General features: G+C 45.0%; 1 long non-coding RNA gene across 2 annotated transcripts in view; it reads right to left on the bottom strand.

Moving 5' to 3' along the window:
- The window catches only part of LOC138741478 (uncharacterized), a 33,064-nt gene that overhangs the window by 918 nt on the left and 12,485 nt on the right, over positions 1 to 19,661 (bottom strand). The gene's annotated exons all lie outside the window — the stretch shown is intronic.

The following is a 19,661-nucleotide window of genomic DNA, read 5'->3' on the forward strand; positions in this document are numbered from 1 at the left end:
TCCAGTATTGGAGAAGTTGCTGCGCCCCGAACGGCTAGAAGTAGACCGCCAAGTTCCAGGTGCATCTGAACTCTTCAAACAGTGGGTGAACTGGTTTAATAATTTCTTCGACGCCACCTTTCAAGTGGTTGATTCAGACGAAAAGAAATTTAAGATCCTACGGGCGTGAGTCGGCCAGAGGGACTACCAGAAAATCCAGAGCAGCACGACCTACGTCGAGGCCATGGCTGAACTATGGATGCTCTACAAGCTAAGGGTGAACGAAGTTTACTCCCGTTACCTGCTGGCGTCCAGAAAGCAACAGCCTGGTGAGTCTGCTGAGGAGTTCATCAGACTGGGAAAAGACTGTCTGGGGAACCCCTCGGCCACGATATCGTTGATCCAGTGCATGGAAGACCTGATCCGGGCCGCCTGTGTGTCGAGGTTGAGGTCAGACTATATCCGACAGCGTCTCCTTGAAGAGGATCAACTCCCGCTAAAAAAGGTGATCAACCTGGTCAAGACTCGAGACTCGGTCCAGAGCCACACGGGGTCAATCGCGGGCAGAAGCAGGCCTACTGTGTACATTCTGCCACGAGGGCCACTATCCTGGGTCTCAGCGTTGGGGATTACCAACCCGACCACTGCTGCGGTGATGCCAGCATCGGCACGATGCAACTTCTGTGGGTAGGCTAGGCACTCGAGATGCCTCTGCCCCACAAAAGGAGCCACCTGCTCGAGCTGTGGGAAGAAGGGCCATTACCAGAAAGTCTGCAGGTCCAAAACTCTGTCCAGGAGCAGCACAGTGGGTGTGCCCGAGGAGCTTTCGGTGCCAACCGCATGCGCGGTAAGTTGGGGGGGGGGGGGGGCGCCATCTTACCCACTCCTATCCTCTATGCCGCAGCCTATCCCTATGATGACTCCACTTCTTCCTTCTTCTCCGATGAAGGAAGCGTGGTCAACATGGAGGTCGCCATCTTGGGCGGGTCTCCCCACCAATGACGACGACGACAAGGTGCCTGTATTGGCATCAATCACCCTGGATTAAGTCAGCTCCCACCCGATCATGAACTCCATGATGCAGATCGAGGTGAATGGGCATAAAATGGACTGCCTCTTTGAGAGCGGCAGTACCAAAAGCTTTGTCCATCCCAACGTGGTCCGTAGATTCTCCCTTCTCATCAGGCTGATGACCGGATCGGTATCGATGGCGGCAAAGGATCAACAAACGTATCCGGGGATACTGTGTAGCGTCTCTAACGGTGGGGGGGAATGTTACAATGACTTTGTATTGTTGATTATGTCCCAGCTCTGCACGCCGATCCTCCTGGGCCTTGACTTCCAGAGTCAGTTCAGGAAGGTGATGATGGCATTCGGGGGCCCCCAAATACCACTGACTGTTCACAACCCCCAGCTCTCGGTCCCCACTCCCCAACCAGGCACCCAGTCTCCGGCACTGACCTGCAGTCGCACCACCCTGCGGGTGGCCCCTCTGTCATTATTCGCAAACCTCACCCTGGACTGAAGGCCAATCGCCACCAAGAGTAGGAAGCTATAGCACAGAGGATATGCAGTTCATCCAGGTTGAGGTTCAGCGACTCCTGGTGGAGGGGATCATAGCCCCTAGCACCAGTCCCTGGAGGGCACAGGTCCCTGTGGTCAGAGGAGCGGGCAAGCCCCGGATGGTGATCGACTATAGTCAAACCATCAACTGATTCACCCAGTTGGATCCATACCCACTACCCCTGGTTGGGGAGTGGGGACCGAGAGCTGGGGGTTGTGAACAGTCAGCGGTATTTGGGGGCCCCCGAATGCCATCATCACCTTCCTGAACTGACTCTGGAAGTCAAGGCCCAGGAGGATAGCCGACTTGGTCAATAAGGTCGTGCAATAGAGTTTTTTTGACCATTAACCTCATTGGCTTACCATCAACTCCCCTTCCGTCCGAGCGATTGAATCTATACGGGATTCAAGGCCAACGGAAAACTATTCCACTTCCTGTGGGTGCCTTTTGGTGTGACTAACGGTGTCTCTGCTTTTCAGAGGGTCATGGATCGGATGGTGGAGGAGCACAAGCTGATGGCAATGTTCCCATATCTCAATAATGTCACCATCTGCGGCCATGAACAGCAGGTCCATGACGCTAACTTCACTAAATTCTTGCGTACGGCCAAGTCCCTCAGCTTGACGTACAACAAGGACAAGAACGTGCTTAATACAGACCGCCTGCCCCTCCTTGGATGCGTGGTGGCACATGGTGTCATTGCCCCAGACCCAGACCGCATGCAACCCCCTATGGAGCTCCCAGTCCCAAACACCCTGAAGGTGCTGAAGAGGTGCCTGGGGCTGTTTTCTTACTATGCACAATGGGTGTCCAATTACGCTGATAAGGCCCACCTCTTGATTAAGTCTACAACCTTCCCATTATCGGGAGAAGCCCAGGCTGCGTTTCACCAGATCTGAGGAGACATCACAAAGGCCACGATGCATGACGTGGACGAATCTATCCCCTTCCAGTTGGAGAGCGATGCCTCTGACTTTGCACTGGCCACCACACTTAACCAGGTAGGCAGGCCGGTAGCGTTTTTCTCCCGCACCTGCATGGTCCTGAACTAGATACTCCTCCGTCGAGAAGGAGGCACAAGCGATCGTTGAGGCAGTATGCCATTGGTGACATTACCTGGCCGGTAAAAGGTTTACTCTACTGACTGACCAGAGGGCAGTGCTCTTCATGTTTAATACTAAACAGCGGGGTAAAATCAAGAATGACAAGATTCTTAGGTGGAGGATCTAGTTATCCACTTATAACTACGATATCTTGTACCAGTCGGGCAAACTCAACGATCCCCCAGATGCCTTATCCTGGGGGATGTGCATCAGTACGCATCTTGACTGCCTCTGGGCCCTACATGATAATCTGTGCCACCCCGGAGTCACGAGGCTGTATCACTTTGTTAAGACTCTGAACCTCCCGTACTTCGTTGAGGACGTCCGGTCCTCGACCAGACGCTGCCAGATCTGCACCAAGTGTAAGCTGCAGTTCTACCGGCCAGAAAAGGCACACCTCATTAAGGCCACATACCCCTTTGAATGACTCAGTGTCGATTTCAAGGGCTCCCTTCCAACCTCCAATAGGAATGCCTACTTCCTGAACTTCGAAGACAGCATCAAGCCACTGCGTAGTATCTTCACTCTGTTTAGATACCCTGACTACTTTCACAGTGACCGGGGGTCCTTGTTCATGAGTGAGGATCTGCAACAGTACTTCCTAGCCAGAGATATAGCCACCAGCAGGACCACCAGCTATAACCCCAGGGGTAATGGCCAGGTGGAAAGGGAGAATGCCACCATCAGGAAGGCGGTGCCCTCCTGGCCCTCAGGTCTAAGAACATGCCAGTGTCCCGCTGGCAGGATCTTTCACCCGAGGCTCTCCATGCCATCAAGTCGTTGCTATGCACCACCACTAACACCACCCCGCATGAACGCCTCTTTGCTTTCCCTAGGAGATTGGTGAATGGTTCATCCATCCATCCATGGGTGCAACCCCAGGGCTGGTCCTGCTATGAAAGCATGTCAGGGGCCATAAGACAGACCCACTGGTGGAAGTGGTGCACCTCATTCATGCCAGCCCCCAATACGTGTTCGTGAGCTACCCTGATGGCACGAGGACACTGTACTGATCTGAGACGGCGAGGGCCAGAGACCCCGAAACGGCCCTTCTGGCCATGGACCAGACTGCAGATCTGATCACACTGCACAGTAGCACAGTCCTGGAGTCCGAGCCACCTGTCCCTCCACCGGATCTCCAGGAGCCAACCCCAGTGTGGCAGCAGACCACTCACTCCCTCAGGAGTCCACGCCAGCACACCGTCCCCAGCGGTCCCTGTCCCGGATTCTCCTGCGGCGACCCGCCCCCCGGAGGAGCAGCGTTCAGACACATCGGCCCCTCGGCAGTCCGGCAGAAGGAGGAGGTCGCCCGTGTGACTAAACCTCTAGTCTGAAGGCGCCCTCTCCCACCCCCATCCTGTGTTTCTTTTCTTCTCACATTTGTTACCGGTGAATGTAATGATATGGTTGTATGTACAGGCTGGCCTGCCCTCCTGATAACATCCTCTCCTAGACTCCTACCATTTGACCCAGGCCATAAAGGTCGAGTCCCCTCTTTCTCTCCTCATTTCCCTAGCCTTAACCCGGGCCAGCAATCTCCAGTGTAATAAAGCCTATTGTTCCCCTCAGTCTTTTTCTGTGTATTATTGGGGCAACTGGTCGTGCCCAACATAAATATATTAGAAAAGAGAATTTTGTGTGTATTATTAGTATAATTTTTGTATTCAATATTATTTTTGGACATAGTATGAGCTATGATTTAATTGTTTAATTATTATAATTATAGAATTTGATGTCCTGAACTAAATTATGTAATGATTATGGTCATCCTTCTAATTTACAATTGTTATGTGAAATGTATATGATATGGTTTGATTTATGTTATCATTAGTTTACCTCGTGCAAAGGGTTTTTGTTAAATTCAATAAAAATATTTTTAAAAGGAGATTGTTTCCTGAATGTTTAATATTATTTCCATTTAAGTGCAAAAAACTGTACTTCAAGAAAAGATAAAAAACACAAGAGAAATGAAAACAAAGAAAGAAATGTAACTAAACTGACTATGCAATATGAAAAAAAATCAGTAATAAATCATGTGCAATGTAAGAGGCCTTAAATGGGTTTATCATTGAGGAGTCTGATGGTGAAGAGGTGACACCAGCTCCTGAAGCTGGTGGTATAAGTCTTGTGGCACATCTACCTCTTTCCTAATGAGAACACAGCATGTCTCAGTAGAGGAACTCAGATGGTGTGGATCCATGATGATTGCTGCTTCTCTCCAGCAGCAGATTTCCATGTGGATTTTCTCAATGGTGGGGAGGGGTTTTCAATGTAATGTACTGGGCACTACCATTAGTGGTAATGTCCACTACCCTTTGCAAGGCTTTCTGCTCAGAGGCATTGGTGTCTCCTTACTAGGCTGTGAAACAGCCGGTTAGCACACTTTCCACTACACATCTGTAGAAGTCTGCCAAGATTTTCGATGTCAAACACCCAAGGAAGCAGACACTAACATTCTTTCTTCATGATGACATTACTATATTGGGTCCATGAAAGGTAATCTGAGAAAGTGATTCCCAGGAATTTAAATTTGCTCACCCTCTCCACCTCTGATCCCCCAATGATCACTGGATTGTACAACTCTGGATGTCCCTTCCTAAAGCCATAATCAGCTTGGTTTTAGTGACATTGAGGGGGAGGTTGTTGTTAGTGCACCATTCAGTCAGGTTTTCTATCTCCCTCCTGTATGCTGACTTTTTATACAACCCACTACCTTGGGATAATCAGCAAATTTGTAGATGGAGTTGTCATAATGAGCCATAGGTGTAAAGTGAGTAGAGCAGGGGGCTAAGAACACAGCCCTATGGTGCTCTGGTACTGATGGAGATTGAGGAGGAGATGTTCTTACCAATCCACACTGATTGGGGTTTGGAGGTGAGGAAATCCAGGATCCAATTACACAGTGGGTTGTTGAGTTAGGAAATGATGAATGCTGACAATAGTCGAAAAAGAACATCCTGATGTTTGTGTCTTTGGCACAAACTGCAACTTTTATCCATATGCCTGAGGATCTCTTAAATGCCCCGATTGTTCCAGTCACCACCACCACCCCTGGCAATACTTGTCAGGCACCCAAAACTCTCTGTGTAAAAAAAGTACCCCTGATGTCTCCCCTAATCACTCCTCCTTTCACTTAATGCAGATGTAAAGAAAGCTTTTTGGCATCTTAGCCTTTAAAAATCAAATTATTGAGAATAGTAGTTTGGATGTTATGTTGAAGTTGTTTAAGACATTGGAAAAGCCAAATTTGGAATATTGTGTGCAGTTCTGGTCATCTAACTACTGGAAGGATGTCAATATGATTGAAAGAGTGCAGAGATTTACTAGTCTTCAGAAGTTGAGTACAGGGAAAGATTAAACAGGTTAGGACTTTAGTCCTTGGAGCAAAGAAGAATGAGGGGAAATTTGATAGAGATTCAGAAGATTATGAGTATAGACAGAGTGGATGCGAGTAGGCTAGTTCCAGCTAGATTGGGGGAGATAAATCAAGGGGTCATAGTTTTAAGATGAAAGGAGAAAGATTTAGAGGGAACATTAAGGGAAAGTTCTTCACTCAGAGAGTGGTGGAAGTGTGAAATGAGCGGCCATCTGATGTGGTGAATGCAGCTCGATTTTGTGTTTTAAGAACAAATTGGATAGATACATGGATAAGAGAGGTCTGGAGGGTTATGGAATGGGAGCAGGTCAGTGGGACTAGCGAAATGATGTTTGGCAGAGACTAGAAGAGCCGAATGGACTGTTTTCCTGTGCTGGATCATTCTATGGTTCCATGTCTGGTGCTTGCTACTCCTGCCCACCTTATTCATGTCTCATAATGTTGTAGACCTGCATTACATCACATCTCATCCTTCTTCACTCCAAAGAGAAAAAACTTAGCTCTGCTAACCTTGCCTCACAAGACATATTGAAACATTTGGGGTGGCAAGGTTGACGTAGCAGTTATTGCAACGCCTTTACAGCACCAGTGATCAGGACAGGGGTTAGAATCTCACGCTGTGTGAAAGGAATTTGTACATTCTCCCTGTGTCTGCGTGGTTCTGGTTTCCTCCCACCGTTCAAAACAACTCGGAGGTGTAAGCTATTTGGGTGTAAATTGGGCAGCACAAATTAATGAGCTGAATTGGCTTGTTACCGTGCTGCATGTCTTAAAAAAAACAGTCTGCAGACACTGTGATTGCAATAAAAACACACAGAAATGCTAGTCTTACAGAGCCCATGGAGGAAAAGATATATTACTGATAAAATATAAGGCAAGAACAAGAAGGCGTCAGAATAAAGACTGAAGACTAGCAAGGGGAGGAGTCCAAACCAACAATAGGTAGTAATTAGATATGATGAGGAGAGGTGATAAATTTATTTTGGCTCTGTGAAAGGAGGCTGAGGAAAAAGGTGGGGGAGAGAAAGAGAAACAGAGCTGGGGGAAAGACGACAATGGGAAGATAAAGGGGGAGGGTTTTAATGGCAACAGGAGAATTCACTATTAATGCCATCCAGTTGGAGGGTGCCCAGATGGAAGATGAGGCATTGTTCCTCCAATCTGCATGTGGTATCAGTCTAGCAGTGCATGAGACCTTGGATAGACATGTCAGGAAGGAAGTGGGATGAGGAATAGAAATGGGTGGCCACTGGGAGATCTGCAATATTGCAGTGGGCGGAGCCGAGATGCTCAACGAAGTGATCTCCCAGTCTGTGACCAGTGTCTCCAATGTAGAGGAGACCACACGAGACCACTGGATGCAGTAGATGACCCCTGCAGATTCACAGGTGAAATGTTGTTTCGTTTGGAAGGACTGTTTGGGGCCTCAAATGGTGCTGAGAGAGTAGGTGTGAGTGCAAATGAAGCATCTCCTGCAGTCACAGGGGTAGGACCCAAGGGGACAATTGGTAGGGAGGGAGGAGTGGACAAGGAAATTATGGAGGGACTGGTCCCTGCAGAAGATGGAGAGGGGAATCTGTATCTAGTGGTGGGATCACGTAGTAGGTGGTGGAAATGGTGGAGGAGGATATATTGGACATGGAGGCTGATGAGGTGGTAGGTGAGGACAAGAGGAAACTTGTCCATGTTATGCATGGGGAGATGGGCAGGTAATGGAGCAGATGTGGGTGAGGATGTGGGTGAAGGAAAGCAGTTGTTTGAAAAAGGAGAACATCTTTGATGATCTGGCATGGAAGATGTCAATCTGGGAGCAGATGCAATAGAGATGAAGGAATTGAGAGAAGGGGATAGAATCCTTCCAGGGGACAGTGTGGAGAGGTATAGTTGAGGTATGTAGCTGTGGGAGTTGGTGGGTTTGTAGAAGATGCCTGTCAAGAATTTGTCTCCTGAGATGAAGGCAGAGAGATTCGGAAAGGCGAGAGTGTTACTCAAGAAGAGGTGACTAGGAATGTGGATGAGGGTAGCGCAGTGGATGTTGTCTATATGGACTTCAGTAAGGCCTTCGATAAGGTACCACATGGAAGGTTAGTTAGGAAGGTGCAGTCTTAAGGTATAAATTTTGAGATAGTCAAATGGATTGAACATTGGCTGAAAGGGAGAGGCCAGAGAGTGGTAGTGGATAATTGTCTGTCAGGTTGGAGGCCGGTGACCAGTGGTGTGCCTCAAGGATCTGTATTGGGCCCATTGTTGTTCGTTATATACATTAATGATCTAGATGATGGGGTGGTGAATTGGATTAGTAAATATGCAGACGATACTAAGATAGGTGGAATAGTGGATAATGAAGAAGGTTTTCAAGGATTGCAGAGGGATTTGGACTGCTTAGAAAAGTGGACTGAAAAATGGCAGATGGAATTTAATGCTGATAAGTGTGAGGTGCTTCATTTTAGTAAGAAGAATCAGAATAGGACATACGTGGTAAATGGGAGAGCATTGATGAATACAGAAGAGCAGAAAGATTTAGGAGTAACGGTACATCGTTCCCTGAAGGTAGAAACTCACGTGAATAGGGTGGTGAAGAAGGCTTTTAGTATGCTGGCCTTTATCAATCATTGCATGGAATATAGGAGTTGGGAGGTGATGCTGAGATTGTATAAGACGTTGGTGCGGCCTAATTTGGAGTTCTGTGTGCAGTTCTGATCGCCTAATTATAGGAAGGATATAAACAGAGTGGAGAGCGTGCAGAGAAGGTTTACCAGAATGTTACCTGGGTTTAAGCATCTAGAGTATAGGGAGAGATTGGACAGATTAGGTCTTTATTCTTTGGAGTGTAGAAGGTTGAGAGGGGATTTGATAGAAGTATTTAAGATTATGAAAGGGATAGACAGAATGGATGTGGATAGACTATTTCCGTTAAGAGGAGGAAAGATTAAAACAAGAGGACATGAGTTAAGAATTAAGGGGCAGAGGTTTAGAGGTAACATGAGGGGGAACTTCTTTACTCAGAGAGTGGTACCCGTGTGGAATGATCTTCCGGGAGAAATAGTGGCGGCGGAGTCAATTGTATTATTTAAGAAAAGGTTGGACAGGTATATGGATGAGAAGAAGATGGAGGGTTATGGGCATTGTGCAGGGAGGTGGGACTAGAAAGGGGTGTTTGGTTCGGTGTGGACTAGAAGGGCCTAATGGCCTGTTTCCGTGCTGTAATTGTTATGTTATGTTAAGATGAACGTTGTGAATCTGAGGTCAGGGTGGAAGTTGTCAGCAAAGTGGATGGTCAATGAGCTCATCATGGGTAAATGTAGCCATTGATGTAGTAGAGGAAGAATTGAGAGGGCTCGCTTGTGTAGGCTTGTAGCATGGATTGTTCCACTTAGCCACAAAAGACAGGCATAGCTGGAGCCCATGTGGGTACCCATGGCTACCCCTTTGACCTGGGTAAAGTGGAGTCAAATGAGAATTTATTCCTCCATCTCCTATACCAAAGGCCTCAAAGCCTTTCATTTTTCTTTCTGGACAAAAGACCAAACTAGTCCCTGTCCACCAGCACCTTCCTCCTGGCAGAACTTGTCTTCATCCTCATTAACTTCTCCAAGTTTCAACTCTGCCTCTGCTCCATCGATGACTATTTTGGTGCTACCTCATGCACCTATGATAAGCTCGTCCACTCCATCCAATTTCCTATCAACTTCCACCCCGATCTCAATTCACTTGGTCTATCTTGAGAAACACTCTTTCTCGATCTCCCCATCTCCATCTTGGGAGATAAACTCTCGACAGACATCTTCTACAAACCAACCAACTTCCACAGCTACCTTGACTACTCACCCTGTCCCTTGTAAGGATTTCCCTGAATGGCACTGGCAGAGTGGTTCCAGCTGGGTGGGGGATTATGGGTAGGGAAGATGCCCATTTTGCCCATTGATCCAGCATAGAGTCGCCACCAGGTGGCACTTCCATGCTGGAATGGCCCCAAAGCGGCCCAATGAGATGCCGGCCTGGAGTGGTGCTCCGGGGCACTGAAGTAAGTGGGATGGAATCTGTTTTGGGCTGGGGACTTGGATATTAGGTGGGCAAGGCAAGGACAGTGGCGCCCCCCTGCAAGTGGCACCTAGGGTAATGTGCCCTAGTTGACATACCCTAGATACCCCTATGGTTAGCTTTTATTGAAGAAAGTATGTATTGTTCATTATTTTCCATAAAAGTTATGTCAATTTTGAGCTAACCCTTGTAAGAAGTGCTTTTGTTTGTAATAGTTAAATTTCGTTACTTTCAGAAATAATTTTACCCATGAGTACCTCGGCAAAAAATTGTTTTCATTTTTTGGTCGGTACTTCTTATTAGGTTTTATTACATCTCAGCAAAGCCTTTCTCTGCTCATGTGTTTGATTTGTTAGAATACATTTTCAAACAAAAGCATGAAGCCAAGCAAGTGGAAACAACATTGAGAGAGTGTACATAAAGAGAAGAAAGATAAACTCTTCAAAACCTTTCATGATAATTTCAAGAAAGCCAACGTTCAAATAGATGATCACTGAAGCATTATAGAAATTCAAAAAGGGTCTTCTTGCATCATACAAGATACATGAATTGATTGCTCATTGTGGAAATGCTCATAATGTCGCAGTCACTTATTTTGCCTTCAGTGTCTATAATAATATCTCACGTCATGAACATAAATACCAAAGAAACTATTCAGGCAATTCCTTTGAGTAATTCCACTGCTTCTAAAAGAATTGATGAGATGGCAAGGGAAAATGATAAACAATTAGACATTTCATTACAATCCAAGAAATTCTCTTTACAATCAGATGAATCCACTCTGTAAGAGAATAATGCTCTTCTCGTGGCATATGCCATGTTCTGGAATGGAAACGAACTGATGGAAGAGTTGATGCTTGCCAGAAGGATTAAAACAGATACTAAATGTGACAGAATTGCATTATTATATTTCGTAAAGGGATTTTGTGGGTGGACAGAAGCACACTAACAAACACCACAGACCCTTACATAGAGAAACCATTTTGAAAGTCAAAATGTTTGCTATTCCATTGTTGGTTGAAGCTGGGTAAACAACCATAAAAACATAAGTGATTCTTCATTGAAATTAGAATTGCATGTTTCATTCAATTGCTGAAACAATAGTTGTTTGCTCAGAATCATCTGAGGGGACTTTTGGATTCAATGGTCAGCAGACAGACCAGAGTCCTTTGCTCATAATACATTCTTTTGAAGTGATTTCAATAACAGCAGTGATGTCATGTGATTTCGACATCCAAAAAGCTGCATTTCAAAATTGTATCAAGATTTATCTGGAGTCATAAAAGCAGAAGTATCCAGTCAGAGAGGGTACTGTTTGCATTGTATTCTTTGTCAAGGGAGGAACACAGAATTACAGTGGCTTCGGAAAGGATGGCCACTTTGCTGCTTTTCTTGGTCAAGAGAAATAGCCACTTGTGACTCACCCAATTGTGGGTAAAAGAAAGGAAGATCATTCTTGTTTATGGATCATAAACATCATGAAGGTTACTTCATCAGACTCATACTGGAGTTTATGAAATCATCATAGAAGAAAACATGAGATATTGTAACCTCCATGCAAAAGGGGGAAATCATTCACATGAAGAAACAATTCGCTGAAAACAACTCTCCAAGAATTTTGAGATACAGAGGGTTCATCACATGCCTGCAAAATGTTATACCTTTCAATGAGCGGATGATACAGAGGGTTCATTACATGCCTGCAAAATGTTATACCTTTCACTGGATGGACGATACAGAGGATTCATCACATGCCTGCAAAATGTTATACCTTTCAATGGGCGGACGATACAGAGGGTTCATCACATGCCTGCAAAATGTTATACCTTTCAATGGGCGGACGATACAGAGGGTTCATCACATGCCTGCAAAATGTTATACCTTTCAATGGGTGGACGATACAGAGGGTTCATCATGTTAGAAATTAAAGTACCTTTAAAGAAATTGCTCGAGACAAAAATTGAGAACAAAGAACATTTATTACTACAACAATGCAAAGTTGGGTGCTTCCCCTTACCCTGGGAATACACACACACACTGGGGCTCACCCAACTTTTATACAGTTGATTTCAGTGTAGGAATACCCTCCCCCTTACATTCTTCTGCCTCCTGCTGGAGAGGTTTGGCATTAGGCAATCCTGCCTGCCTACGTGCAATTTCAGTATACTTGGAGAACCAGGGGGGGGTATCCTGTCGGTGTCCCTTCATGTCATTGTCCTTATTCACACCTTCCTGATTCTCGGGGCTACAGTCTCTTGATATGCAGAGTTGACTCATTCTATCTAGGGTTGGCTAATTTCATATGTATAAATCTGTGTATGGTTAGCTAATTAGAAATGTATGACTTGGTACTTCTGTCCAGGGCTAGGAGACCCTTATCTGATCCAGACTACCTCAACTTCCTACATTCTATTGTACCTTACCATTCCTTATCTTAGTCTTATGGTCTTGTCACAAAGACTAGAAGATTCTTATGTTAATCGTGCTGACTCTGCTTTCCTGCATCCTAAGCCCCAAGCTTATCCTGTTTGAACTGGTTACAGCCATTTTACTGATGAACTTTAGTTTCTTCCATGTTCATAATTTTAGATCAATTTTCCCATCTCTCACAATCCTCACTTTTCTTTTAGATCAGTAATACTGATCTTTCACCATGATCAGTGTTACTGATCTTTGGCTACTAGTGTCAGTGTGACTGATCCCCCCCCACCCCTTCCTCACTTTTCTTTTAGATCAGTAATACTGATCTTTCAAGTGTAAGGTGTAGTTTTACCCAGCTGGTCAATAACCGAAATGTAACACCTGTGTAAAGTCTTTAGGTAGGGGAGCACCATGAAGGTCAGAGTAGCGAGTCCAGCTGCTTATTAGGGTTGTGAGTATCAGGCTCCAGTTCTCAGTAAAGAGTCTAGTCCATCCCACATCAGTCCGAAGTTGCCACGTCTGAACATGGGCATGGGCAGATTCACGTTGAAACATTGAAGCAGTGTCTTTTAACCACCCGACTTTTGTAAGCATTGTCCTGACGAAGTCTGTGAGAAACGCTGCCTTCAGCAGCGAACGAGTAGCAGTAGTCAGGCGGTTCCGTTGAATTGTGGCTAGTATCTGATGTCCTCTTCAGCCCCGAACCCTAGGGCCATCGATCTCCGAAGGCTGTCTGGAGCCTGATATTAAAGTGTCAAGCAGCTCACGTTGTTGGTAACTGGTGCTCCCCTTCACGGGGTGATGAAAAGTGACCAAGCTGGGGAGGGATTGTTTCTTGTGATTTAACTGTGTGTTGCAGCTTGTCTGCTAACATTAGCATATGTATCATTGAACTTGGGAGTTGCAGCCTGTCTGTGTACATTAGCATATGTATTAACTCTCTCTCTCTCTGCTACATGTACAATCCTGACTACCATTCTGTCTGTCTTTGTCCCACCATGTCCTTTGTGCTATCGCTTCAAAACTCCTGTCTCTAATACCTGTGTAGGCTAAGATACAAATTAGATGTACTCCACTAAAGCTGTTCAGTTCCCCTGGTCCGTATTGGAATCCCTTGTTAACCCATACCCCACTATGACTATACATTAAATCTATGCCCTGTCTACATTCTAAAGGAGCACAATTGTAACCTCTGCTGCCCCTATTCCAGGGGGACTTAAAACATTAACGAACAATATTCCAAAAAATGAGTAAACAACAATGAAAGTAAAACCCATTGAAAGCAGCAATAAAATACAACAATAACTGAATAAACCACAAAAAATGTAAAGCTCATTGAAAACAGCAATAAAATACAACAATAACTGAATAAACCACAATAAATGTAAAGCTCATTGAAAACAGCAATAAAATACAACAATAACTGAATAAACCATTAAAGCACGAAAATAAATGTAAAACCCATAAAAATACGGCAATAAAGAATACAACAATAACTGTATAAACCATTAAAAAAAACGAAAAAAATGTAACATTACGGCATTTTGTCACGGCGCAGTGTAAGTTTCAGGTCTGATGGATGAGGAACTGCACGCCAGGTTGGGGTTTGAATCTGTGTGTCGTGATGTTGTGGTTCAGAAGCTGGTTTAATTCTTTGAATGTGGGTCCAGCCTTTCTCTCTTGTTCTTACTGCGGTGTCTGTAATTAAAGTACACAGCAGGGACCATCCCAGGCAGGTTTTAGTTGATCCTCTTGCCATGCTTTTACATATAACCAATCACTAGATTTTAATAAAATGAATAACAATCTGACTTTCCTTTGTGTTAGTGTAAAAATTGTAAAATGAAACACAAACCATATTTGCATGGGTTTTGAATATGTTAGACCTTATTAAAATGCAGTTGGAGCTGCTTGTCTGTATGGGGCACAACCCTCCAATTTGTTAGAGTACATAACAGACATTGTAGCACAAGAGCCTCTGCAAGAGAACTTGAAACATATTCAACCTTTAGTTCTGCCTTAAGTAAAATGCCTTGTGCCACAGCTCACAACCATATTCCATATAATAACCATATAGCAATAACAGTACGGAAACAGGCCATATTGGCCCTTCTAGTCCGCACCGATTTACATGAAACTCCAACTAGTTCCACTTACCTACTCCCTGCCCATAACCCTCCAACCCCCTTACATCCATGTAACATAACCAAGGGCATTAAAAGGGTAAAAATCTGGCAATTTTCTCTCCACAGAGAGCATTGGGGAGCCTGGAACCGATTGTTGATTTTGTAAAATGAAGTTGAACAGGCTTGTACACATTTTCAGACTGCTTGTGCAGTGAGTGCCATACACCATGGTCTTCTGATTCATTGGTGAGGAGGTGATCAGTAAGATGCAGCAGTGGAAGTGCTTGCTCAAAGACTGGAGGAAAATTAGATTTAGACCTGGATTTGTCAGAATGATAAGAGTTTATCTAAAGCTGGCTTTAGATGGAAGAACATCACAGGTGCTCCTCAATTTACGATAGGGTTGCGTTCCAGCAGACCCAGCATAAGTTGAAAAAAATCTTAATTGGAGACGTACCTTGTCTAATATTGACAGCACTGTATCAGTCCTCATACTGATCCCGCTGCCCCACTCTCTAACGACAGCGCTGTATCAGTCCCCATACGGATCCCACTACCTTGCTCTCTCCCAACAGTCCCTGTAAGCTTTCCGAAAATGTGATTAACCAACGAGGCTACAAAAAATTCACCTTAGAGGAATTATCAAAGTTTATTGGAAAAATCAACGATGCTTGTGATGACCTTTAACACATTATATGAAAGTAAATGACAGTCATGCTATTGTGTCATCGTAAAATCATAAGTAGGGGAGCACCTGTATTACCTTTCATATTTTTCCAATGTTGATTGCACACACAATCATTTAAGTACCGGCTAGTTTCTATAATATTGCACTTAAAGTTTAGCTGCATGAATCCTGGAGCTTGTGGAGTCATTAGTGAATCAAGAAATATTGGTGCCATGCCAATTTCTCTGTACCATGCCAATTTCCCAGTCCTGAAGCCGGGACGTAGTGAATAGTATCAGGTACAAGATCTGTGAGTAATTAATGCTATTATTATTCCTATGCGCCCAATTGTTCTGAACGATGCCACCAATGTAAATCATATTCCACCTATTGCAGTACTCACACACCACCATAGACCAGTTCGCAGGTTTATTTCTCCATTAAGCTGAATCCAGTCGCGCAGGGTTTACCTCCGTGATTATTTACAATGTAACTTCCGCACTACCGGATTTAAATATAAACCTGATGAATGGGGAAAGTTATCATGAATTAAATAACAGCGGCAATACAGAGAAATTGTGCTGAGGCATTAATTTCACTCCGGAGGAAAATGCACCAGAGAAATGAATGATTAAACTTATAGGAATCCCCATAGGAATCCCCAGAGGTATCTTTATTCTCCAGAGGTGGGTGATCTTTAAACTCACGGACCTTGACTGCTGAATGTGTAGAAGAAATACCTCTAACTGCAAGACAAGAGCCTGAAGCCTCAATTTCAAGTGCCACAGTGCACTTAAAGGGACATGCACACTCCCCCTTCAACTGGCTGATCCAGCCACTTTACACATCAGATCCTTTCTTTATCTCACATACACTTAAAGTTAAGATGTATAGAACTCACCCTATTTGCGCAAACATTTCTCCCTGCAAATGTTATAACATCACTCAACTCTCAGGTACTCCCTGTGCAAAATCACATTTGAATACAATTTATTTCATAAATTGGAATTAACTGGTAGTTCAATTCGCTCATTCTACAGTATTGATAAACGATCCTTTATGACATTTAAATTTTAGCATGAATTTTAATCAATATTGGTCAGTGACTGAAGTGGGAAGTCGTGATTTATGAAATTATCTCTGGTCTCTACTCTCCCACTCCCGACGCTTCTCCCAACATTCAGGAGCTGGCACACAGTCCCTGCCTTTTTTCATGTTACTCATCTACTATTACTTTAACTGCTTGCATTAAAATGTTAGCCTTTGCTTTCTGCTTATCCTCAGATGTCTGGACAAATGCTTTTTGTGTGATCTGTAGAAGCTGGGTTATTCCCTGCTCATGCCAATTTTCTGTCTTTTGTAATTTTCTCCTAATGTCTGGGGCTGAGTTGGTAACAAAACCTGTTAGTACCAATTGTTCCCCTGCTGGGGATTCTATGTCGAGACCCCCATATTGTATATATATTTGGTCCCAAAAATTGGTCTAACTTTTCGGCACATCCCTGGGGATCTTCTATCAGGGAGGTCAGTTCTTTCTTAAAGTTACGCACTTCAGTACTGGTCAGGGGCACATTTACGAAACCGAGACCCTCTCCCATGGGAACTTCCCGCAGTGGTCTCATCCAATTGGTTTCTGGCTTATTAGGTCTGGGTTCCTGCTCCCTGGGAAATGAATCAAAGGGTTCTGCCCTTTCTTCCTGAAGAGTCTCACGCTGTTCTGAATTAAAGTTACCTCTCTCTCCTGCCAACAGAGGTGGTAATCGAGTGCTTTGTGAGCAAGTTATCATACCACTCCTGCTCTCTTCTCTCTTCTCTAGTGGTGGGGGAGGTGGGGAAGGTGCAGAAGGGTAGGTCATAGGAGGGGAAGGAAAGATAGGAGCCGGCATAGGAGGAACATAGGGTGGAGGGAGGGAATGTAACACATCCCAACCCTGTGATTCAGGGACAAAAGGTTCCTCCTCTCTCTTATCCCTGAATTCTTTCTCATTCAAAACCAGCTGTTCAATGGATCCCTTGAGCCAGCAGGCTGCATATTCCCTGCTCTCAACATTGTCTTTCTGGTTTTGATAGAGCCATAGGTTCAAAGCTTTACACATCCATTCATCTTCGGATCCGAATTTTGGCCAGTACACGGAGCTCCCTTTAACCGGGTATTTAACCCATTCAATACAACAATACCTGACCATTGTCAGTTTGTCTTTACCACGGGTCTTTCCTGTACCCCACTCAAATAACATCAACCCAAGCGGGCTGTACGTAGCTATCTGGTGGTCACGTCCTGTGTCAGGACTCTCATCTTTACTGCCCGTTATTCCCATGCTTATGTGAGAGATGGGAAAATTGACCTAAAATTATGAACATGGAAGAAACTAAAGTTCATCAGTAAAATGGCTGAAACCAGTTCAAACAGGATAAGTTTGGGGCTTAGGATGCAGGAAAGCAGAGTCAGCACGATTAACATAAGAATCTTCTAGTCTTTGTGACAAGACCATAGGACTAAGATAAGGAATGGTAAGGTACAATAGAATGTAGGAAGTTGAGGTAGTCTGGATCAGATAAGGGTCTCCTAGCCCTGGACAGAAGTACCAAGTCATACATTTCTAATTAGCTAACCATACACAGATTTATACATATGAAATTAGCCAACCCTAGATAGAATGAGTCAACTCTGCATATCAAGAGACTGTAGCCCAGAGAATCAGGAAGGTGTGAATAAGGACAATGACATGAAGGGACACCGACAGGATACCCCCCCCTGGTCCTCCAAGTGTACCGAAACTGCACGTAGGCAGGAAGAATTACCTATGCCAAACCCATCCAGGGGGCAGAAGAATGTAAGGGGGAGGGCATTCTGATACTGAAATTGACTGTATAAAAGTTGGGTGAGCCCCAGTATGTGTGTGTATTCCCAGGGTAAGGGGAAGCACCCAACTTTGCATTGTTGTAGTAATAAATGTTCTTTGTTCTCAATTTTTGTCTCGAGCAATTTCTTTAAAGGTACTTTAATTCCTAACAAATGGGGGCTCGTCCGGGATCACACTCCCTCCACTGACAGAGTACCCCGACGACGAGAGTAGGTGCACCCCGGCTGATTCAGCTGGACTCACGGGCGACGGGTGGCTGGTCAGTGGAAGAAGCGAGTGATATCCGAGAAGAGGCATTGAGAACAAACGGCGGAAGGACGCGCGCTAGAGCAGTACTGCCAGAACTCGGTAAGAGTATTTTACTTGTTCCTAAGTATGGGAATAGCGGGCAGTAGAGATGAGAGTCCTGACACAGGACGTGACCACCAGATAGCTACGTACAGCCCGCTTGGGATGATGTTATCTGAGTGGGGCACAGGAAAGACCCGCGGTAAAGACAGACTAGCGGGCAGTAGAGATGAGAGTCCTGACACAGGACGTGACCACCAGATAGCTACGTACAGCCCGCTTGGGATGATGTTATCTGAGTGGGGCACAGGAAAGACCCGCGGTAAAGACAAACTGACGACGGTCAGGTATTGTTGTAATGAATGGGTGGGATACCCGGTTAAAGGGAGCTCCGTGTACTGGCCAAAATTCGGATCCGAGGATGAATGGATGTGTGAAGTTTGAACTTATGGCTCTATCAAAACCAGCCAGACAATGTTGAGAGCAGGGAATATGCAGCCTGCTGGCTCAAGGGATCCATTGAACAGCTGGTTTTGAATGAGAAAGAATTCAGGAATAAGAGAGAGGAGGAACCTCTTGTCCCTGAACCACAGGGTTGGGATGTGTTACATTCCCTCCCTCCACCTTATGTTCCTCCAATGCCGGCTCCTATCTTTCCTTCCCCTCCTATGACCTACCCTTCTGCACCTTCCCCACCTCCCCCACCACTAGAGAAGAGAGAAGAGAGCAGGAGTGGTATGATAACTTGCTCACAAAGCACTCGATTACCACCTCTGTTGGCAGGAGAGAGAGGTAACTTTAATTCAGAACAGCGTGAGACTCTTCAGGAAGAAAGGGCAGAACCCTTTGATTCATTTCCCAGGGAGCAGGAACCCAGACCTAATAAGCCAGAAACCAATTGGATGAGACCACTGCGGGAAGTTCCCATGGGAGAGGGTCTCGGTTTCGTAAATGTGCCCCTGACCAGTACTGAAGTGTGTAACTTTAAGAAAGAACTGACCTCCCTGATAGAAGATCCCCAGGGATGTGCCGAACAGTTAGACCAATTTTTGGGACCAAATATATATACAATATGGGGGTCTCGACATAGAATCCCCAGCAGGGGAACAATTGGTACTAACAGGTTTTGTTACCAACTCAGCCCCAGACATTAAGAGAAAATTACAAAAGACAGAAAATTGGCATGAGCAGGGAATAACCCAGCTTCTACAGATCACACAAAAAGCATTTGT

This window comes from Narcine bancroftii, chromosome 1 (genome assembly GCF_036971445.1).
Source record: "Narcine bancroftii isolate sNarBan1 chromosome 1, sNarBan1.hap1, whole genome shotgun sequence".
Taxonomy (NCBI): domain Eukaryota; kingdom Metazoa; phylum Chordata; class Chondrichthyes; order Torpediniformes; family Narcinidae; genus Narcine; species Narcine bancroftii.